At 40.7% G+C, this 25,001-nt stretch overlaps 1 protein-coding gene across 1 annotated transcript in view; it reads right to left on the bottom strand.

Annotated features, from left to right (window-relative positions):
• LOC309701488 (NACHT, LRR and PYD domains-containing protein 12-like) overlaps positions 1-25,001 on the bottom strand; it is a 100,961-nt gene that overhangs the window by 54,310 nt on the left and 21,650 nt on the right. The window lies entirely within an intron of this gene.

Genomic DNA, 25,001 nt, shown 5'->3' with positions numbered 1-25,001 from the left:
GAGAGCTGCATTAACACACAGTGAGTAGGAAAGGTGACTGAAGAAGAAATACGCATTGCATCATGGGAATCCCTCAGCCACATACACCTGTTGCACTACACAACAAATGCAAGCATGTCAGTTTTATTCATTTTATGCTCATCTTCGTACAAATTTTAAAGGTAATGCAGTCAAAACTTTGTAAGTATCTGAGTGATTGGATGAAGCGGTTTGATGACGTAACACGTATTAGATTATAATATTATTTTATGCCATGTTAGACCCCTAATTAAAGATGGTGAATTATTATTTAGTTTTAGTTTGCATTATTCTCCTGAATTAGAAGAAGCTGATAACTATTGCATTAGTTAAACTGATTTGCATTACATTAAACTGCTGACTTGTTGTGAATGAATGATATTGTTTTATGATGCATTATACTGCTGAGTTATAAGAAATACTGTTCGCAGAAAGTTATTGTCTTATTTGTCTGATTAGAAGAGAACAGAATATACTGGAGTTTTCTGCCCCATCTCAGCAGGAGCAGATAGACGGGGAGCCAAGGTCGTAGCTTAGGCGCTGTGTGAGAGAAAGCATGTGAATGTTTAGGCTTTTTATGATAAGGTGGAGGCACCAGAGGCTATAAGAGTTTGAGCAATGCTCCACCATTTTGAGATCTGAGGCTGTCTGCATCAGTGTCCATCTCCCACGCGTGTGATCATTAAAATCATCGTTTGACTCAACCCGACCGGACCAGTGTTGTTATTGTGGTTTTTTCTCTTGTCTCCATCCCCAATATTTTGAACCATAACATTTTGGGGGCTCGTCCTGTGGTATTGGGGTGGAATTTAAAAGTTTGGACGGTCCGAGGTTGTCGAACGGACAGGCACGAGCCAGTGGTCTTATGTGAGTGGGCATAAGCCGGCTTATCTAAAGGTAAGGCACTACCTGTTGAATTATTTCCAAAGTGTGCCAAATTGGATATGACTAAATTAAAGTCTACTCACTGAAATTACTGGTAGAGGGTCTGTTTTGATTTTGATGAGGATCCGTGTGTGTTATGCAGTTAAAGTCGGCTAAGAGTCTTTAATGAAGTTGAAAAAGGAATTGAAAGAAATGCTGGGTTCGAGTCCCAAGGAATTGAGTTAGAGTCTCAAGTAGTTTGATAGGGAATTGGTCATTTTGTTGGTTAGAGTCCAAATTGGTTATAGAGTGGACCTGAGTGGTCAGTTTGTGGGTTCGAGTCCCCATTGACCTCTAGGTGGCACTTGCCTTAGTCATACTCTTGTTTTAGGGCGTTGACTGGTGTTTCAAATTGTTATAAATTATTATAGAATGGCGGTTAGAGTCCGCTAAGAAGCGCATAGCCCGGAGGTTACGCTCCCTCCTGGCCGTGGACGCGCGGTCTTGACCTGTCGGCGAACAGGGTTAGTTCAGTTTGGCTTATCTGTGGGGTACAGGGCATCCTGAAATAAGCTAGGAGTTAGAGTCTCCTCACCGTTTGGAACGGTGTGATGTGCTTTTTTGAATACTGTTAAATTGAGTTAGGGACCTTAGGGATTAGGCCAGTGGCAGAGAAAAGGACATTAAAGAAACTGATGGACATTATGGACAATGCCAGGCATCCTCTGCACACAGCCATTAACAACCAGAAGAGTCTGTTCAGTGACAGGTTGCTTCTCCCAAAGACAAGAACTAACAGACTTAAAAACTCCTTTGTCCCACACGCCATCAGACTGTTTAACTCCTCTCTGGAGGGGAGAGGGAGGGGAAACAGGAGGACAAAGGAGGGAACAACTAAGCTGTAGTGCCTCTTCACCTCACTGTGCAATACCTTTTGTGCAATACTTTTGTAAATAGTCAACGGTGCAATAGACTCAATACTTGAAATGTGCAATTCACTTGTATTTTTATTTTTATTCCTATTTATTCTATTTATCCCCTTCGTATATTTTATTTATATTGTCTCTGTATTTATATATATGTGTGTGTGTATAACTCTGTAACTTCTGTCGGTGCTGTGCTTTTTTGGAAATCGAATTTCCCAGAGGAACCCACCCGAGGGATTAATAAAGTTCTATCTTATCTTATCTTATCTTATCTTAGATAAAGTTAGAGTCTGATACTGGTTAATTGATTACAAAAAAGTTGGACTTTCTTCGGTTGGACCCGTTATGGTTAAATTTGTCGAAATTGTGTAGGTGCTCTTTAGAAATTAGGTCAGAAACTGTTCCAGAAGTAACAGATACTGTTTGATTGATTACAAAAAAGTTGGACTTTCTTCGGTTGGACCCGTTAACTTAAATTTGTCGAAATTGTTAGGCGCTGAATCTGTCAGGCCTGTCAGTGATTGTAAATATAAGACGTCTTTGTAATATAAAATAAAAGAGTTTTGCCTGAGCTTTGTGTGACCCTGTGTGTGACGACAGCGCACTGCAGCGCTGCGAGCTATTTTTAGACTGTGTGTGAACATGCAAATGAGCTGTGGAGCGCACAGAGGACTTTTGTTGCTGTTTAGCGTGTTTTTGAGTTTTATAATTATGATTTGCAAATAATGATACATGCCTGTAATTAAAACGCTGATTTTGCTGATTATAATACTACAGATAAGGTTTTGAATGACTACGCTGAATGTTTGATGTTCGGCTGGGTTTTGATATAGAAGAGACAAATCGAGCATGATTAAGACCGGCACGTCAGCCGGCAGAGTAAGATTGTGAGGAAAATGATATTAAATAAATCTCTCAGTGTGTTGATACAGGTGGCTACGGGCCTGGACCAACTGCCCCCACAAGCACAGCGGCCGAAGCAAATTATAGTAATGGAAACCAAACTCAGCAAGAATCAGCAGCTGTGGAAAAGACAGCAGCTAGCAGAGAATTAAAGGAGAAATTAAGAGAAGCTTTAACACATAAAATTGGGGCCAACAGACTTGTGGAGGTTGGGAAGGCTTCCGGAGCATCACAACAAAAGGTGAAACAAAAACACACACAAGCAGAGTAATGTGAGAGAGAGGCACATGTTAGAGAAATGCCTTGTTTGAGGAAAAAACGTTAAATTAGCCCACCTACAAACGCACATACACGCAATGAAGAAACAGCTTACACTCATGAACACGTGAAGATTTTCCAGCAAGTTTAAAGCAGTGAAACTTAACATACACCCGCCGTTAAATAATAAAGTTTATCCACTACTAACAAATAAACTCTCTGGGTTGCAGGACAACAACTTAACTTCAAAAAAAAAAAAAAGGCACTGGTCTGACCAACCAGTGATAACACGACAAATTTAGTGGTTAGAAAAGTCAAATTGTGACATGTTTTCTGCTGATTGATTAATACAAGTGATTACCAGATGAAAGAAAATTCCAATTTTTGTGCTTTTAAACACGATCTTAAGAATTTTAACATGTACCTGTGATGTCCTGTCAGCTTGGTGGGTCATGAGTGGATTATATGGTGAGAAAAAACAAAAAAAGGGGGAGAGAAGGCTGACACAGGGCCTGGTCCCGTTGTTTCTCCCCTCTCTGAATAACGCAGCCAAAATAACATCATTTTCCTGTTCATCTGTTTTTGTTTTGTTTTTGTTTTGTTTTTTCTCTTTATGCTTGATTACAGGCTGCTTTGTCGGCCCTGAAAGCCGAAGCTGACCCTGGACTCCTGCTCTCCCCCCTACCATCTTTGCTCTCTCCTCTACCATCTTTGATGTGACCCTGACCAAATGCTAAAGCAGCTGGACCCACAACAACAACTTGAAAATGTCAACAGTGCTGCAGGAAAACGATCTCATGCAGCGGAGACGGAGAGCGTTAAATCCAAGGCCCGTTTCACTACACGGGGAGATTTCCGTCAGCGTCTCTTCTTTCTGAGAAGACTGAGAAAGGCCTGGCTCCCACCACCGATTCTGACCACCTTCTATAGAGGAACTATCGAGAGCATCCTGAGCAGCTGTATCACTGTCTGGTTCGGGAACAGCACCATGCCGGACAGACAAGCTCTACAGAGGGTTGTGCAATCAGCTGAGCGCACCATCCGCTCTGAGCACCCTGACCTGCACTCAATCTACAGCAGGCGGTGCTGGACCAAGACCAGGAAGATCGTGAAGGACCTCAGCCATCCCAACAACAGACTGTTCTCTCTGTTGCTGTGTACGTGACAAATAAACATCTGGATTTGGAAAACGAGGCATTCGCAAAGCCAACAGCATTGTGCCTGATCGGACACACCCCTCTCACACACTCTTCACACTCTTGCCATATGGAAAAAGACAGCTTCAGCTGACAGAGCTGTGATGAGACGCCCATTAAGCCCAGATGAAAACTGAGGCTGAGCAAAACAATGCTGACCTTAACCACTCTGCATTAAAACTGTGCAGGACAGTGACGGACCAACAATGATCGTCGGGCAGCAAAAAGGGCGTGCCAGAGACAGGAGGAGTAACTGAGGTCAGGAGGCACCTCAGAATGGACAAAACACCAGGAGAAAATAAGCTGAAGGCACAGGTGTCGGGGCTCGGCCAGGAGCTGACCTCTGAGAAGAGCCGAACAGCAGAGCCGCAAAAGGCCGTGGAGCAAAGCAAGGAAAACATCGATGGACTTCAATCTGAAGTGGACGGAAAAGATTCTGAGGTTTCTGCCCTCAGTAAGAGCTCAAGGCATCAGAGCAGAAACTGACCATGGCTCAGGAGGAGCTGGCTGATAATCGAACCCATCAGGCTTGGAGTCCCAGACACAGGACTTGGAATCAGGCCGGAGCTTGCTGGAGCAGGAGGTCGCCAAACCTGACGAAGAAGCTCCAACAGCAGGAGCAAGCCCTGAAGGAGCTACAGAAGAAAAAGGGTCAAGTTAAGGAGGAGTGGAACAGGGAGAAGTTGCAGGACACTGGAGAAAAGCACTGCCTCAATTGGGGCCAGAACCAGTATGGACAGAACTTTGAGCAGCAGCACCAACGGATGCAAACAGACTGAAAAGGAGGAGGGCAGGACCCCAGGGCATGCTTCAGGCCGTGGTTTACCCAGAACACCAGAACAGGAAAGTGATGAACACAAACACCCACACAAACACACACATCTACATGCATTGACTCAGAATGAAGAGAAACACACATATGAACATATGCACTCGTTGATTGAGTGAGAAATGACACACACACGTGCAAAAAAAAAAAAATCGAAATGCTGATTCAACTCACTGAGGAGTGATCCACACACACACATTTACAAGCTTGTGCAATAAAGAGTGATACACACACGCTGTTGCAATGAAGAATGCTTTACTAACAAATGCTGCACACAAACATCCAAATATGGAGTCGGTTACAACAACAAGAAGCCATTGATTGTTTATTGGTTAAATGCATTTCATGCCACACAGAGGGCATCTGTGTAGATTTAGGGGACAAGGTCTAAAGTAGTTTGGTTGTGAAAACAATGTCTGTGCGTGATGTCTGTTTATGGCTCAAGGCCTCCACTGAATTGTTTACTGTGCTTCACACAGCCTGATAAGGAGCAGTGGTACAGAGTGAAAATGATGAATTAACGGTGTGAGTTTTATTTTGGAGAGAATATGAAAAGGTTGTGTTGATTTGACTCAGTTGTTTAAGTTTCTGCCAAAGCAAAACATTTGTGTGCAACCAGTGTCCACTATTGAATTAAGTCAATCCAACATGTATTTGTCAGTGCAAAAAGGAGTTACGGTGCCTGTATGCCTACACAATATAGTGTGTGAAGTTTTGGTTGATTTTTGGGTTTTGTTTGACACTAGGTTGATTCTATCAGTGAGGTTTGGATTGTTCTCTTTCTCTAACATAGAGAAAGAGGGTTTGATCTTTGGACATGTTTGTAATGGGCCCCAGTATTTGTTATTATATGAGTGTTTTATTGGTTACGTTTGTTTTTGCTTTTGTTACAGTGCACTGAGATAAGAACATCAGAGAGGTGTGATCCACCGGTGGTGATATTTTGGTATCTTGTGAGTTCCTGATTTAACAAATCAGCTCTTTAATCCAGGCCTGAGAGATTGAACTTTAAAGCGCTATAAAATATTCTTACTGAAAACAGTCGCAAAGTATTTTTCTCCATGATTATAATGGGCTTGGGAGAAATTCACTTATATGGGACACTGATCACATGAGAAGTCCTGAGCCTAAAAGGATTGCAGCGAGTCGATCCAGTCCAAAAAAGAAAAAAAAACAAACAAGGAGCTGTTTCCTTTAAAATGATGACGTCATCTTGCTGGTGATGGAGGCTCGAATAGGTTGCGCGTGAGACTCCATTATCAGCAATATCTGGTATGAATGTGTGTGGATGTATGCATGTGACTGGACTGTGACGGACTGACGACTAAAAGTTTTAACTGACTTGATATTGAGACAAAAACGGTACCGACTTTAGGATTATTGAATGTCCACAGACAATTCACCCAGCCTGTAAAAGAAGGGTGGATGTTTTGTTTTTGCAAGAACAGAAGGATGACAGAGACTAAAGAGCTGTAGCTTCACAGGAGTGTGAACTGCAGGCTGAACCCTTTGGTTGCTAATTTTGAGTTACTGATGTTTGCATTAAGAAAATTGTGTTTTAGTAGCTGTGTTTCGATTAATGTATCATATTATATGGTGGGGAATGTTAAATGCTAAAGTGAAGAAAAGGTTTGATTCCACTCATGACTGAACATGTTATTATTAACCATAGTGGGTCACTGTAAAGAGTCAATTAATTTTTATAGAGGTAAAAAAAAAAAACCTCCACCGAGGTCTATGAATAACAGGGGAATGATAGACAGCCACACTCAAAATGGAGATATGTAATGATAAACACTGGTCCCCGTCTTTTGGGCGCTTTCTTGAAGTAGTCAACAATTTAAAAGTAAGATAAAATAACAGGGGCATGTGCTGAGGGGTGGTGCTGCACAAGAACAAGAGTAAAATAAAGAGAATATTGTTTTCAGTTTTGAGAAGTGCAAATTAAAATGTACCATTACACTAAGAGGATCAATATGAAGTTTGATATTTGTTAATTTTGAATGAAGTACATGATTGGTGACTGTTTTGTCCTGAGCTTTTGTTTTTACAGCACCCGCTTGATCACACCAACAGTTTCTCGCCACCGAAGAGGGGTACTTGCAAAAAATAGAGAATGGGGAGGAATATCATCAAAACTGGAAAAGGTAATCCCCAAAGGGGGTGATAACGCCATAACTTTCACTTATGGTCAAATTCTCAAAATTTGACCCCGAACTTGAAAAATTCTTCAAACATTTAGAGACAGAGTGGAGGTTTAGATCAACACATGTCACAAACCACATAAGGCTGGAGCATTTGAATCAAAAAGGTGAATTGATACGCAGCAAAATGTTGATCATATTGATTATGTTTATTCCAGGGTGCAGAGAAGATTATTATTATTAAAGACAACAAATGAAATAACGAAAACTAGAAGTGGAAAAATTTGCGTTAACGGTAATAAAATCAAAACAAAAAGGAAAACTAACTAAAACTGTACTGAATGTTCACAAAACTAACTAAAATTAACTAGATTTATAGCAAAATGTGTTTAGTTGCATTGATGTGTGCGTGCCCTGCAATAGTAAAGTCAAGGCAGTACGTTAGTCGAGTCGTCTGTGTTGCTGCTCCGTCCACGCGCAGAATCATGTCAGGAAAAGTCGGGAGAAAGCGCCAGAGTCCAATTTAGGATTACTTTGAATATGACTGTTTTTTAGATATAGCAAGAGTCTTGTAGTGGAGAGAGACACAATGTCCTCCTGAGACCCAGGGAAAGAAAAAAGGTAAAAGTATTTTCATTTTTTTCTTTTTCTTTTTTCTTTTTAAGATAAATCAAGTGCTGGGACGGTAAAATAAACACATTACAAAAACAAAATTGTTTTTAACTAATTTTATTTAAATTTTACAACATGTGCACTACAGTGCACAAGGGGAGTTCATTGATCACGAATGTGAAACTAACAACATTCAAGAGCTATTTAAGAAGATTACATGTTCCACTGAAATTTTTGTAAGCAGGATATTAAAACTTATTTATATAACAATATCATAAAAATGTAGATCAGGGATCAACTTAGAAGTCACTGACACTTCACTAGCTGTAAGCCATTGGTTCAGGAATAAGTGATTGCACTGGGCTTTCTATTTCACAAAAGTCAATTCATTTATGATATCTGAGGAAGTACTGTGATTTTTATTTTTATTTGGAGACACAAAGGAACATTTGGCACTTCCCACATCTCACATATGTTTTACTGTTGCACCCATTCTACAACTGAAATGCCTTGGACTGTTAACCATTTCAGGCAAGTGGAGTGAACCATATTTTGTCATGTTCTCCGTGAAACTAAATGAGCCTAATTCTTAAAGACCCCTCAAATCATTTACTAGATGTTTATTCTTTGAAAATTAATAAAAATCTGAGTTTAACAAAACATTTTAAATGTAAATATCAAGCTTACCTTTCTTTCTTCCATAAAATGTGCTTGTGGGCACGTCAGCCATTTTGAAAAGGTGGGAAAAACAATTGGCAAGGCCACACCCCCACACATGTGATATAATTTTAAAGGTACTGTTGTCCTCGCTAAGAAACATCAGGACTTAGAGGAGTGGCAAGTAGAGTATGAGAGCTACAAGCAAAAACTAAATGTGTACTACAGTGCGCAAAAATGAATTACTGGGCCATCAGGGGGTTATGAGGGACATTTATGACACGAAAAATCCCACAAACCTTAAAGTGCACTTGAAAAGCTCACACAAGAAGGTTAACCTAGCTTACCTAGAAGAGCTCCCCCACTCAACCCGCATCCCCCGAAAACAGCTAACCCCAGATAAGGCAGCGTGATGTATCCCGAGATAACAGGACTGGGACATCTAAATAAATGTGTGAAACAATCGCCTTCAAAAAGGTTATCAATTCACTTCAACCAAAATTAGGAACACTCGGTGCGGCAAGAGTTAATAGTTATTAGTCTCAACACCCAAGGATAACCAGAAGAGCATGATTGATATGATGGAACTGAGATTTTGTTACACTTAATTTTTGCAAAACACAACTAAAACTAAACTGAAACTAAGGATTTTCAGGAAAATAAAAACTAGACTAAACTAGCAAAGAATTGGTAAAAACTGATTCCAACTGGTAAAAAAAAATTGAAAATCTGGAGGCAAAACTAGAAAAAACATAGAAACTAATGAAAATTGCAAAATAGTTAAAACCCTGGGGCGGAGATTGGCAGATCTGACCAGGAAATGTTATAAGATGGATTGTCAGGACAGTCAGCGTTAAAGCCACTTTCAGTCCATACTAGGATGGCATTGGACATCTTCGGGGCGGAAGAGAGTTGGTGTGACCAAGGTGTGGTTTGGCTTGTTTTATGTATATTTGAGATCATATGGCTCTGGATGGACCAGTTACCAGGGCATGGAAGGAGGACAGACTCATTGACTGAGGAGAAGGAATTTCCTGGGATTGGAGATCCTCTGGGTGAGTGGTTGATTAAAAGCATGCATAAAATAGAAGTTATTTGTTGTTATTGATTGGTAATAGATTGATAATTGGCCACATTTACAGCTGTATTGACTTGTTGTGGACGTAGTCGACTTCAGGTTTAAGCACTCTAATTAACAGGTTGAAAATAGTGACATTAAAGTAAGAATAAGCAGCGCCACCCTGTCAGACGCCAGTGACGGTGGAGCTCACTGATGAATCAGGTGAGCTGGATTCATGGCTGATTCAAAACTAAGATCCCCCTGCTGTGGTCAGGAAGGGGAGAACAGGGGGAAATAACATTTAAAAGAGGCATTTATAAACGTTTATGGGTCAAGCGAAACGGGATAAAAGGGGGTGTTTTACTGTTATTTTAATATCAGCATTATTATTGTATGAGAATCATGCAACAAGCATTGCATCGATGATCATTTATTGAAGCTTTTGACCTTATACTAACATCTGTGTTCCTGTGATGGTTATAACCTCTGATGAATCTTCTATTTACAGGTGTTAGGATAATGATATAATTTTTATTGCAGGTGTAACCATGATCATTTTTATACATATTGCAACTTGTTGCTCATTGTAGAGTTGTGCTCAAGTTAATAAGGGTTAAAAGCTACAGTCAGCGCGAATGTCTGACTGATCTATTGAGGGAAAAGGCTTCGAGCACAGAAGGCCGCACGCGCTTACAAAACACTGATATCATGATATTCTTTGTGATCTTTTCTTCAATTATGTCTTTAAGTTTAGTTTAAATAGTGGCAGTTAATTAAACGACATTTATTAAAATATTAAATACCTGAGTCAGAACATTACACGCAGATCACCTTAACGATCTGGGAAACCTTGTAGCTGCCTAACCTTTTCTTTTAATGTTCTAGCTCCGTTGATTTGACACATGGGGATGTGTCAAAAAAAAAAAGGGGGGGGAAGTTGAGCTTTAACATCAAACAAGGATTATTTGAACATTTTATAACTTCATTTGTGTCTTTAATAATTTAGGAATGGTAAAACTTAAGCTAATAGCGGCCCGAGAAGTTTCCGGTCTTTTGTAGAGAATCAGTAAGAAGCATAGATCATTATTTCCATGTGTAAGCATCAATCATTGAAATGAACTGAATAGCGTTTAGAAGATTTGTTAATTTCTTTGTCTTTTGTTAAAAAGAGGGGTTTCAATAATTTTCAGACACACCTTGCAAATGTGCTTATAACGAGTTGGCACTTGGTCTTTTGAAGGTCATAAGCTTCGTTCGGCGTGATGGTCCGGACTGATATATTGCAGGTATTGACTTTGAGTGCAGAGGGCTAAATGCAAACACGCTTACACACACATAGGATATGATTAGAATAAGTCCCTGGGACATTCTGAATGTTTTTAAACCAATTCTGAATCACTAGAAGGTCAGTAGATAACAACATTAGATTATTAGGGTTAGGAAGAGAGGTGTTTTGGTTTTCTGTCTCTTACAGAGAAAGGAACAGACACCAGACGAGGTCACAGATATACGAGGATCCTCCGCAGCAGAGACAGACACAGTGACTGCCAAGACACCAACTGGGTCCAAGGGTCATGGCGTTTGGGCTCCAGCTAGTCACCACAAAAGGATGGATCCCATAAACACAGCAATAACCATGAAGGGGTTGGCGGAAATCCGGGAACACCAGACCAACGAAGTTCGAGAGGCTCTTGGGCAAAAAGGGGGACACCTTCCTGTTCCTTTTTCTGGAGGATACACAGATCGTTGTTTGAAATCGGGGCAGAATAATCCCCTGATCTGTGCCACGACTGAAGGGTTGTCTAACCCCTGAGGTTGAAGAGTGAAGAGCAGAGGATCACCCAACTGGACGACACTGGTAGCTGCAGCAATAACATAAAAGGCTAAAAGCTCCTTGGACAGAGGTTCTAGTCTGAGTACGTCTGGAGGGTATAAGGTAGCACCAAATAAAGCTGTGGGAGACCTGGGGAGTGTCATCTGTACCTGCTATTGTTGGAATAATAGTTTGTCTTGCATCTGAACTGCGCAAACACAGAGGTCATCCCACATATGGTTCGCCCCTCAGGGGGACAAAGGACCTCAGGAGTGAGAAGAGATGAACCCAGCCACACTGGATTATGGGGTGTTGGTGAGCTCATTATTCTAATGAGCTCATCAGGGGGAATTATTAGATTATAATATTATTTTATGCCATGTTAGACCCCTAATTAAAGATGGTGAATTATTATGTAGTTTTAGTTGGCATTGTTCTCCTGAATTAGAAGAAGCTGATAACTATTGCATTAGTTAAACTGATTTGCATTACATTAAACTGCTGACTTGTTGTGAATGAATGATATTGTTTTATGATGCATTATACTGCTGAGTTATAAGAAATACTGTTCGCAGAAAGTTATTGTCTTATTTGTCTGATTAGAAGAGAACAGAATATACTGGAGTTTTCTGCCCCATCTCAGCAGGAGCAGATAGACGGGGAGCCAAGGTCGTAGCTTAGGCGCTGTGTGAGAGAAAGCATGTGAATGTTTAGGCTTTTTATGATAAGGTGGAGGCACCAGAGGCTATAAGAGTTTGAGCAATGCTCCACCATTTTGAGATCTGAGGCTGTCTGCATCAGTGCCCATCTCCCACGCGTGTGATCATTAAAATCATCGTTTGACTCAACCCGACCGGACCAGTGTTGTTATTGTGGTTTTTCCTCTTGTCTCCATCCCCAATATTTTGAACCATAACACACGCTATTTTAGTTTAAAATGCTTATAATGTTATGATAAATGGTAGTTTTGTTGTTACTTTTACAATATTATCCATCCTTCAGTTTCAGCGAACATGACAGTTAGCAGTGTAATAATTCCTCTGTGATAAAGAAAAATTAGCTTGTTTTCTTTTTGTGTGGGAGCTGGCACAGTGTTTCAACTTTACAGCCTTTTAATATGAAAGTCCTGTCAGTACACTTCCTTTTTACATCATTTCACACTTGCCCCGTGAAGGGCAACAGTCTGACGTCTGCTTAGCCAGGAAAGCTTCAGCTTGTTTCTTTCCGCACATCTTCCTCTTCACTGTCGGTGGCTTACAGACATGTTAACAAGCATGGACGTATCAAAACTTTGCTTGATTTTGCTGTTACCACTAGCTGTGTCCCATGATGCTGAAGGTAATACAAGGAAACTATTTTCATTATGCATTATTAATATTTTTAAATTTATAACCTCCTTGCTTTTAGTTTAAACTAAACACATTATTATGGGATTAAAAAGATGGTTTAACATTCACAAAATATAGAAACTAAAGTCCTCTCTGACACAGGCTGAATCTTGTATTTACCGTATTTTGCTGCCCCTGTTTACAGAGACTGTTGTGAAGACAGTCAGGAGAGAACACGATGTCACTCGGATTTGCAACAAGGAAAGTCAGACTACTATTGTTTTGATTATCTGTAAGATCAAAAGACAGAGGGACACAGGAGGAGAGTGTCATCTGCTGTATCGACACGGAGAGAACGTTACTCAGGAATGTGACCCCAGGTTCTCAATAACAAAAGAAAATCAGACTGCCTTTCTGGAGCTGACCAGTTTAACACCAGCTGATAGTGGGAACTTCACCTGTGAGTGTACAAACACTGAAGGGACATATATTGTCCATATCAGTGTCACTGTGGAAGGTAAATGCATTTTGGTTTCTTTATCTGACACAGTTATTCAGCACTGTGTTAGCATTGTATTGACCTGCTTATGTGTTTTTTATTCTTGTAATTTGTTCATTTCTTTTCTTCTTATTTTCACTGACAGCAGTTTAAATACTCTCACTGACTCATTTATCAGGTACATCTTTGAACCGAGTTGGACCACCTTCAGCCATCAAACATGTCTTCATTTTTTGTGGCACAACAAGGCGCTAAAAACATTCCTCAAAGATTCTCAAGACATATTGAAATTACATCATCACACAGTTGCTGCAGATTTGTCATTTGTCAATTAAATGATGCTCAGTGGTCACTACAGGGTCCAAAGTTTGCAAAGAAAATCCCCCACAGAGCATTACACCACCAGCAGTCTGAACTGTTAGAAATCAACTCATCGGGCAAGGCATCGTTGTTTTAGTCTTCTGTTGTCCAGACTTGCAAACTGTAGCCTCAGCTTGCTGTTGTTAGAGGACAGCAGTGATATCCAGTGTGGTCCGCTCTGCCTCAAGGTTTGATGTGTAAACAGCATTTTTACCCAGAGAATCACAGCTCACTGGATATTTTCTATTTTTCAGACCATTGTCTGTGAACAGAGATGATTGTGTGTGAAAATCCCAGCAGATCAGCAGTTTGTGAAGCACTGGGACCAGTAACATGTGCCATGTTGCTCTGTTTGAGCATTGATTTGCTGACATTTTATTATTTTATTAACCTTTATTTAACCAGGAAGATGAAGCTGACATGTGATTGACAAATGAAATGAACACTGAAATATTTGTGTTACACCCTGAACAAGTATACCTCATAAAGTGGCCAGTGAATGTATATAAGCAGCTGGACCAATTTCAGTTCATAGTAATATTCAGAAAAGATGCAAAAGAAGAAGAAGAAGACAAAAGAAAAGAGCACAGTGACAATATTTAAAGCTCTGTGGTTATAAAACTGGGGTTTCATTACTTCACTCAGAGTTTCAGTAGACGTAAACTGTGTTTGATTTGTGTTTTGATTTCCAGGAAATGAAAGTAAATGATTTTACTGACAAATGCATCTTTTCAATGATTTAGACACAAACGAGGCCCACACTTCAGCAGACAAATCTTTTTCCGTTTATCTGCCCGGTGTTGTGATCATCTTTATAACTGGAGTTATCGTGGGATTTATCTACTGGAGGAAAAGTAATGGGTGAGACTATTTTTGCTGTAGTAACTCAAAGATGATATAGATGTAGAGAAAGTAAAAGGAAACATCACATTTCAATAAGTGAGAATTCGGTGTATGTTAAACATCATGTCTAGAATGAACACTTTTTATCCTTCCAAAAATAATTATCATTATTAAGAGAGAAGATAATATAAATGTAGATGTTCTTACTTGATTTTTCTCTGTTTGAATGTGAATAGTGTTACACTAATGCTGACATCCTTTCTTATCAACGTGGCTGCTTAAGGTCAGGAACATCTGGAGTGTCTGTACCTGAAAATCCCAACGGTTTGGTGAGCAATTTATTGCTACGATCTACAGCAGCTAGTTAAAAGTTTGCCAGTAAACATAAAACATGTACATTTATGTTTTAGGATGTTAACTACTTATATAGATAATTACAGATTAGTGTTATAATACTATTAGTGCCAACTTCAGTGTCCTTTATTTTGTGAAGAAGCTCTTACTGAAATGAGCAGAAACATTAAATAATCCAGGCAACAGATGGAGAGATTTAAAGATCAATAGAGTGTGTGGGTAGACCGGGTTGAACTTGATTAATACCTAAAATATTTCACTTTTCTAAAGGATGACGATGAGCCAGATCAGCCCTATACAAACCTTCAGCAGCCATCGAGTGATTCCTACCAGACTATCATCTCAGTGAACCATCAACACGACAACAAGACACGCTCAGCAAGAAGCGCAGGAACTGTGGGAGTGGATAATAAAGCTCTATGAAACATTTTAAAGTATATAAAACTTTAGGTGACATACTAATATAATAATATTCATATATTATAATAAACGTCCATCTTTTCACACTGGATAGTTGTTTCCCAGTAATGGAGACCATTCAGTCATAATACTCCAACTCAGGCTCTCAGATTTAATACAATACAAACACAATAAACTGTGGCAAACATGACTCTTTGTATCAGACTAGTTTTGTTTTTGAACAAACATCTCATCATAATTTGAACACAATGTCCATCCAGATAAACAGAGAGATCAGTCTGGCTTAAACAATGTTGGTGGTTTACCTTCTACTGTCCTTCCACTTTTATGCACTTCTATTTTAGACATAGTAAAAGTTTCAGTGTAGACACAAGAGGTGAAATAAGGAGGGTGCAAGTCTTCCTGCTTTCACTATAGTCTACCTCACACTGTCAGCCACAGTTACTTCCTCACCAGCATGACTGCACGGAAACTCTGCTTTCTCCTGCTTCTGCTTGTGGTTTTTAGCAGTGAAGGTAAATATATATAATTAAAAAAGAAAAGCTGTAAAGCCAGGTGTTTAAGAAGAAAGCTTTAGTTAGGTTAGTGAAATAATATATGTGATTGATTTTCCCACAACAACAAATATATAGAAACTATAATCCCGATTTTGTTTCATTTTAACTGGAACAATTTATAGAGACTCTTGTGAAGACAATTGGAAAGAAACCCGATTCCACTCAAATATGCAGCAAAACAACTCTGAATATTACTGTGATGATACTGTGTGAGATCAGCACAGAGAGGAGCCGAGGAGAACAGTGTCGTCTGCTCTATCGTTACGACCGAGGCTTTATTCATGGCTGTGACTCCAGGTTCACACTGATCAAAGAAAATGAGACTGTGTTTCTCCACCTGCTCAACTTAACATCTGAAGACAGTGGGAACTACACCTGTGAGTGTGGATTTCGTGGTGGATTGTATGTTCTCCATCTCAGTGTGACTGTGAGAGGTAAAAACATTTTCTATTTATACCCACACCGCAGATTCAAGGTGGATGTTTGGAACTGCGTTAACACTTTCTTTTCTGTCATACATGGTTTGAGGTCGTCATTCCCGCCTGCAGCGGATTAATGAAAGGTTTCAGTCAGGAGATGAACATCTGGAATGTTTTTAAGCTCTTCTTCTGGCTAATTTGTTTAAAATTTCATTATAAAACTGCTCCAATCACAACTTTGGTGTTATTTCATCAGTGAAATGTTTGAATGATGCAATTGTAACTCTAATGTAATGAAAAGATAAACATGTTTTCCACTTTAATATAACAGGTTAATGCAAATTTCGTGACTTTTCATGTTTTCAAAATGAAGTTTTTTTGTGTGTGTGTGGCAACATTCAACAGACGATGGAGATTCTTCTGGCATGAAGTTCATGGCTACAGTTCCCATCATTTCTGCTGCTGCTTCACTCATCAGTGTGGCTGTGATAACCTGTGGTTACAGCCTGAGGAGAAATCCTCGCAGGTGAAAACTTTTACTGACGCACTTAAACTCATGAAATGACCCTTTGAAATCACTTGAGCACATTACTGCATACAGCAGCCACTGTGGTGTTCAAAGTATCTCATAGGTTCTTTTCAAACACCACACATTAGTTGTAGACATAGCTAGTCTTGTTTTTGAGGTATTTTTCACCCCATGACCTCTGATGTTTTTATCCTAACAGAGAAAACAGATCAGGTCTAACTAACTTAACAGGATCTGAAACTCGCCAGATGTTTGTGAGTTTTCCATAGTTCTGTTTTACACTTAATTGTGCCGAGGCTGCAGTGCATTATGTCTGTTTTTAAGCTGCCCTTTAATTAAATGTAAATGACAGTGTAAATTGTTGTTTAGGACAAAGAGGACCGCTACATGAGCCTTCATCGGCAAAACATCGATGTCTACCAAACTATCTCCTCCGGTCGCCTTCATCATGATGCTGAGGCCACTGCATGTCACAGTCATGTACAATAATAATCAGAGATGGAGTTTTTACCCTGACTACGTAATCTATAAAACTATGATGCTAGACATGCTATCTATAAAAGACACTGACATTTTAACTTGCCAGCATCATGTGTACTGTTAGTTTGTTTTGCACTGAAAAAAGAGAAAAATATTAACGTCCAGTAAAACTTGTAATTATGTTGTGAATGAATTGCCTGAATTCATGGCTTTTAACACCATTTAATTTCTGTTTTTTATCTGGTTTGAACGTTGAAAATCCTGCCACTTGGCTCTGTGGCCTCTGCCACCATTATGGTTTTTGCTATACTGGTCCACTTGATAGTCATATTTTATTAGAATTTGATTCTAATTTTACTTTATTTTGAGTCATTAGAATCAGAACGGGGGTCAGGAAAGAAGAAAAAAGATAAGCTGGGGAGAAAGTTAACAGAAGAAGAGGGAAAAATAGAGAAGAAGAGAAATAGATGGAGAGGAAGAGAGAAAAAATACTGAAAATCTATTTCATCATCTGCTGAAAAACACAAGGAAAAACCAACACAGTGGGGAACCCACAGCAACAACCAATAATATGCAGTAAGTAGGCTAGTAAGTAGTAGTAAATAATAGATATTAAATGTTACTGAGCAGTAAATGGGCCCAGAGGGCCGAGACCTGAGGGCACCCCACCCGCAGCACAGGCCCAACAGAGCCAGGGGGCCGGGCCCCACCGAGCAGCCGCCCAGAGTGAGCCACTAAACACAGAGAACCACTAATGCACTGTGGGTGGGGGCACCAGCTACTGGCAGGAAGTGTGGTGGGGGGAAATAATACGTGACTATTTTTATGTGGAGTGGAATTAAACTGCCATAGAATATGCTTGTGGTGGATTTGACTCAACACAAGCGTATTGTCAAAGTGTTCTTTGGCATGCATCGAGACAGTTTCTCAGATACTGAAGTGACTTGAGCAGAGCCAGTTAAAGCCTACTGTGCTTGAGTGGGCAGCTCAAGTTTCCACGTGGAAGGTTTAGTGAGACAAAGACAGGAAGTTAAAGCTGCTGACTAATAATCTGCAGGTTCCTGATTTGAGTCTCTGTTAAGAGGATGGTGTCTCTGAGATAATTGCTTTTGTGCATCGATAAATAAACAGGGAAATAAATGAATAGAAAAAAGCATCCGAGCGGATGTGCACCGATGGTGTGCCCACTGGTCTTAAAGTGCCTTTGCGCCCCTTACCATTTATGGAGGTCCCATTTGGGCACATTGGCATGGACCTATAGTGTACATGGATGTTGCTTTGTATTAGTTCTGGTATATTATACAACACAATAACATGATGCAGTGCTGCTGTGCACCATTTCTGCAAAGAGTGTGGTGCAAGCAAGGAAGATAAGATAACTCTTGCACAGTCATACCTAGTACAATAATACAACAAAACTGGAAACTGTCCCACCATAACACAATCATTTAGATACAATATTGGACTTTGTTTACATGTAACTGCACAAATAGAATTTAGAAATGTAATTATTGACAAGAGTGAACAACCACTTATAATGTAATCTACAGCTGTGACCAAACAGCTAGATAGAGAATCAGAAGTGTTGTGTTTTCTACAAAGTTTGCTGTTTCAGTGAGAGTCATATGTCATATCATTTCAAACAGTGGCGATCCAGAAATGTTGTACAAACGAGTAAGACTAACTACAGACTTTAGCCAAAGTTGTTAAGTTAGCTAAAGAGTTGGGATTGTGTGTAAGGCATAAATAAACCTAAAATGCAATGTTTTGGACGTTCTTTGGCACATTTCCCTACTGTAGGGGTCTCTGCAAGCATACGGGGCTCTGAGAGGGAACAAGATGACAACGAGGAATTCTACTGGAAACAGTCGATCATGTCTGTCAAAGCTTAATTCAGGGCAAACTAGGCTAAATTAGTGTTTTTAGCTAACAGCTACAATAAGCATAAAAGTGACTGTTGGGCTATTATTTGTTAACAGGGGCGATTTTAGCCCATTTTTGGGGTGCTTTGGTTCATTTTTGGGGGTGCTTTGGTTCATTTTTGGGGTGCTTTGGTTCATTTTTGGGGTGCTTCAGCACTTACTTACTTTTTTTTGACAATATTTCCTGTTTGTGTGACACACTACTAAAAATATAAAAGGCAGAACTTGGTTGAGAGGTAACATTTTAACAACAAAAGTATCCATAATATTTTTTAATATTTTGTAATAATTTATTTGTAATAATTTATTCTGTTTCAGGAGTGTTTTTATGCATCTGTATTATATTATACAAACTCATTAAAAGTGAATCTCTGTCCAAAATATGCACTCAGTTTACTTCTTACTCACTATGAGCATCATTCATTATTCTCCTCCAGTAATTAAGGTTAGGATATGTATTTTTTTTATTCCAATCCATTCTTCTTTGGCAGCATTTAAATAACCTTGATCAGAATTGATGGTTTTGTTACAGACTTTTCAAAAAAGTGTTTTGCTTTTCTTTCACAAATGTGGGATTAAATTGTTAAAAAGTACAAAACAGTGATGTCATGTTTTGTGACGAGGACCCAGGCACAGAGAGACTTGATGGATTTAATAATCTTTTGATTTAATAAAGAAATTTGCAGACTTGCACAGAGATGGTAAAATTATGACTGATAAAGGAGACGAAGACAACAGACGATGAGGACAGGGAGGATGCAGGGACAGAGACGGGGAAGAAGTCTCATTGTGACGAGTAAAGTGTATCTTGGTTGGCTGGGCAGCTCTCTGGGTGCTCAGCCCCCCAAAGCTCTGATCCTAGAATCCTCCCTGAATTGTGTTAATACAGTATGTCAACATGAAAGCATAACTGTACAGGGTGGGCCAGTTATATGGATACGCCGTAATAATGTGGGAATGGTTGGTGATGTTAAAGTCCTGTTTGTGGCACATTAGTATATGTGAGGGGGCAAACTCCTCAAGTTCGGTGGTGACCATGGTGACCATTTAGAAGTCGGCCATCTGATGCCAAAAGATACCAAACAAGGCAAAGTAAATAATTTTTAAAAGTAAATGTAGAGGAAACATCAAAAGTTGTCACGGCTGGGGCAGCAGTCGTGTGGTGGAGTGAATGAGGACCAAGATGCAGACGGCGGTGGAGATGCGAGTGGAGATTTATTTACAGTGAAAATAACAAAGGTGAGGGAAGAAGCGAACATCAACCTAAACTGGGAAGAACTAACAGACAAAGCAGAAAACATGAGGGCAGCAGGGAAACACAGAGATGACACGAAGAAGGAAGAGAGACGTGGAGAAACACCGATGGACACGGAGACTTTTCACCTGTTCCTTTTGTTTGAAGTGGCCGAACTTGGCCACAGTAGGACGTGGTCTCCCGGTCGCAGCCCGCATGGGGCCGATGCGATGCACTCTATCAAAGGCGATGTTCTTCACCGTGTCCTCCAGCAGCTTCAGGTGGGTTTTGATGAAGGTTTTGCACTCTGAGCCTTCTTCATCACAAGATCCTGGAAGCACTGATCAATGTAATCTTGGAGAGCCTCTAAACTCTCCCCGTTGTTCTCCAGGGTGTTGGAGATGATTTAGACAAATATTGTTAGTTAGAAGACTATTGATAAGTGTATTTGGTAATACCGAAGCTTAAAGGAATTTGTTCAATTCTAAACTACCATTCACTTTAATTTTACGCCAAAATCTCCGGCGTCTGACGTCAGTTACAACATGAGTCGCTTACCTCTGTCACTCTGAAGTCACATTGAGTTTTCCTCACTGACTGTTTTAGACAGGATTGTGGGAGCAACACAAAAAGCAGCTTCAGCTGGAAACACACAGTTTAGTGTCTTTACTGCTTGCTTTAAGTCACAATAAACAGGAAACTCATTGTGTCTCATGTCAGAATCACAGGACAGGAAGAGGCGGAGCTCTATTTCCTGCAGGGAGCGGTTAGCAGTCTGTGTCTTTCTCATTTCTGACTCCTAAAGAGCTGAAAAACACAGGCTGTTATTGGCTGGCTGACACTGGGATTAATGTCCTTGAAGCCAGCAGTCTTTAATGTCCAGGTTCAGAACGGGCAGGTGAAAAACAGTCCTTTATGTCCTCTGATGTTCAATAAACGGTCCTGATTACTGAGGGAGCAGAGAAAGTGTCTCCATCACTCACCACAGCTGGATGCTCTGAAATCCTGGAATCCAGCTGTGGAGAGGAGCGGCGGCGGCGTGTACGCAGTTTAGTAATCAGGGAACGGGAGGCAGGAGGGAAACACAGCTGGGACCAATTACACACACGAGACAGGAAACAGTAACACAGGACTGTCAAAGTAAAACAGGAAATATAACACAGAGTCCAAAGTAAGGAGACGTGGGACACAGTGAAGACACAGAAACAGAAACCAGAACTATAATCACAAAACAAACTCAGAAACATAAAGAGTGAATCAGCTGATTCAGTGTTTGTGACAAAAACATGGATCCTGGTTAATAACTTTTATTTGTTTGTTTCTGTATTATTTTGTGTATCGTTCTTATGAGCTGTTGTTTTGTCAGTGAAATATTATTTCATTGTTTTAAGCTTTTTGTTGACTTTGAAGTGCTTAAGTTGATATTTTTGAACATTTAATTTGTTCGATTATTGTCGAGTCGATAAAACTGTCAAACGCACAGCTGCTTCCAGCACGGCCGGAGGAGAGGTGGCCGAGCAGACGCACAACACACACAGCTCACAGGTTTGCATTTCTATATATTGCAGATGTTGCAGAAATTGAGAGTAAAGAACTCAGAGATCCAGCGCTGTCTCCTGCCCCTTATTTATACACCACAACACAACGACAGGCGTAACTCACACAAACGGGTAACATGAGGCTCAGATGCTTTGGACGTGTTCACATATACTGGACACAGAATGATGAAGATGGAGCTGCAGGAAGGAGGAAAAGAGGAAAAACACAGAAAAGATTCACAGATGTGGTGAAAAAGGACACGACAGCTTCTGTTTGTTAGTTTGGTTTTTCTTTATTTGGTAAAGATTCAGAAATAAAGAGAAGATCACATGTTTGAATATTATATTAACGTTCTGTAATTACAACAAGTTGTAAAATCTTTCCAGAGTGAGACAGAGACTGTGCAGAGACTGTAGAAGGACAGAGCAGCAGCAGAGCAGTCCAGATACACTGATGATCCTCTGTCAGATCCAGAGGGACACACAGGGCTGATGCTGGACTCTACATTGTGTCTGACAGTGGAGCTGTTCTCAGAGCAGTTCACTCTGCAGCACTGACAGTCATCTGCACTTCATTCCTCTGTCAGTCACTGCTGGATGAAGCTCTCCTCTCCACCTCCCAGTAACATGGCCCAGTCAGAGCGTCTCTACTAGAGATGGCACGATACCGATACGTAATATCGGATCGGTCCATCTCTAGTCTCTACACACAAGCTGCTGCTGCTTCAACCTCTCTGGATCATCAGGACACAGCTGCTCCTCTCTCAGCACACACACCGTCCTGTTTACCATCATAACCTCCACCTGCAGAGAGAAGGAGGAAGAGCAGAGGAGATAAACGAGTGTTTCCAGAGACTCTTCATCAGCTGTCAGTCAGTGATGCAGCACATCCAGTATAAAGAGCAGCAGGGACGTCAGTGCTGGGACTGTACTAGGACTCATTGTTGCTTCACTTTTTCTAATCTTTGGATTTTTATTGAAGTTGCTGAAAATGTTTTTCCCTCCTAGTTTGAGTTTGGACTTTCATTCATTAGAAGAACCTTGGTGTGTCCACTCTGAGCTCTGTAGGAACCCCAACAACAAGCCCAACAATCCAGATGGACGGTTCCAGCTGTTAACTGGAGGAATTCCATCCAAACATCTGCTCTCACTAAATTCTTCCTCACCTACAGACTGTGTTCTTCACTGCTTTAAACTTGGAAATCAATGCAGTCATTGGTCTGCGTGCTGCTTTGTTCAGAGAGCTGATTGGCTGTTGACAGTGTTTGATCAGAGCGTGTCAGCCGTTACTATGGTGACCATAAAGGTGAGAAACAGGAAGTGTTTGTGTCCAATCCTGAAGCCTGTCACCGTTCTCCTCTCACAGCTTCACTGAGAAGCTGCAGCTTTACAGGAAACACTGGATCTTTGTTTCATACTGACTGTGTTTAGTACAATACTGCTGACAGCACCACCCACTCACTCCATCACTCTACTGACCTCAGAGTCTCCAGTCTGTAGTCTGGACTCTTCTTAAGATCAGACAGCTGCTTCACATCTGGATCCTTCAGGTTGTAGTTGTACAGCTCCAGCTGTCTCAGATGGGAGGGGTTGGACTTCAGTGCTGCTGCCAGATAATCACAGCTGATCTTTGACAAACCACAGAAACTCAATCTGTATAAAGAATGAAAGATGTAAGTTTATTAGACAAAGAGCTTGAAATCATTCAGTGTTTCATCATCTGTTCAGAGCTGAAGAAGGTTCAGAATGTAGAAGTTTAGAAAATGGAAACTCCAAACAGCTGAAGCCAACAGGAAGCAGCTTCAAACAGGAAACTGTGCAGAGTTTCAGACTATATGTCCTGATGCAGCCAGTTGGATTTTGGAGATTTGAATCTCTGTTCTGTGACTAAGTCCTTGAATCATTTCTTCCAGTTGGTCCAACAAGACAGACTAAGTATTGGACATGTGTTGTGGCTCCATCAGGGGAGCTTCTAAATGTGATGTGATGGCCCCTCTGGGTCTGTCAGGTCACAGCACTGAAGAGAGCTCAAACTGGGCACACAGCTGTTCCAGTCTGGACCAAAGACTCTATACTGGGACTGAGGGACTGCTTTGACTGCACCCACTGGGACTTTTTAAAGGCTCATGTTCTCACTTAGATCATCGATTTCTACTGACATTTCTTTCTGGGAAAAATGGGGATTACTTTGGAAACAGGAAGTATTTTCCCCAATAAGCAGCCCTGGATTAGTAAATCACTCCAACATGTTCTCAGGCAGAAGAAGCTGTCTTGTTATGAGGGAGAGAAGAAAAAGATTGAGGCACAGAAACCTGTTGAAAGAGAGATAAAGCAGCTAAAATCAGGTGTAAAAGTAAAGCAGAGGATGAGCTGAATAAAGGACACTCAAGGCTGGCTTGGAAAGGAATGAAGTCCATGGTGGGGATGCAGAACAAGGAGCAAAGATGAATGTGATGCTGAATCAGCAGAAGACTTGGACTCATTTGATTCCAGCTTTGATATCATTGATTTCAATGAAGAGCTTTGTGATTGTAGCAAAGGGCTGGTAGCTCTGAGAGTCCCACTGATGAGGTGTTTGTGTGGAAATCTCTTAGTGGGACCAAAGAGAGAAAAAGCCCTGGTCCTGATGCTGTGGGAGGGAAATGATTGAAGTGTGCTGTGAGGAACTGACTGGGAGATTTTCACACATTTTCCAGTCCTCCTGGGAACAACAGGAAGTTCCCAGCATATGGAAACAAAGGTTAAGTGTCCTATGGCACTCAGTGATGATGGTGCTGTGGCCCCACCACCTCCACCTCTTTGTAAAGGAACTAACTGTAATCTGAAGCTTCAAATGGAACTAAGACTTCCTCCACTAGGTGGCAGTGTCTGATGAGAAAGTGTTAGTGGAGCTGGCCTGGAGTCAGAAACAGGAAGATGCAGGATTTGGGCTGAAATGGGCAAAAGTGGTTAGCACTAGTGCCTTAGAGCAAGAAGGTTGTAGGTTAAAGCTTGTTGGTCAGCTGGGCCTTTCTGTGGAGGTTGGATGTTCTCCCACAGTCCAATGAAATGCTGCTTAGGTTCATTGGTGCTTCTACATTGGCTGTAGGTGTGGATGTGAGGGAGTGCTTCTCTGTCGCTCTCTGTTGGCCCTGTGATGGACTGCTCACCTGTGCAGGTGGACCACGCCTCTTGCCCTATGACAGCTAGGGCACAGGCTGCAGCCCTGTGAGCCTAAGCTGAATAAACAGTTAGCAAA

The sequence above is a fragment of the Aulonocara stuartgranti genome, assembly GCF_965226115.1.
Source record: "Aulonocara stuartgranti genome assembly, chromosome: 23".
NCBI lineage: Eukaryota > Metazoa > Chordata > Actinopteri > Cichliformes > Cichlidae > Aulonocara > Aulonocara stuartgranti.
The sequence above is the reverse complement of the archived record's forward strand: the minus strand, read 5'-3'. Positions and strand labels throughout refer to the sequence as shown.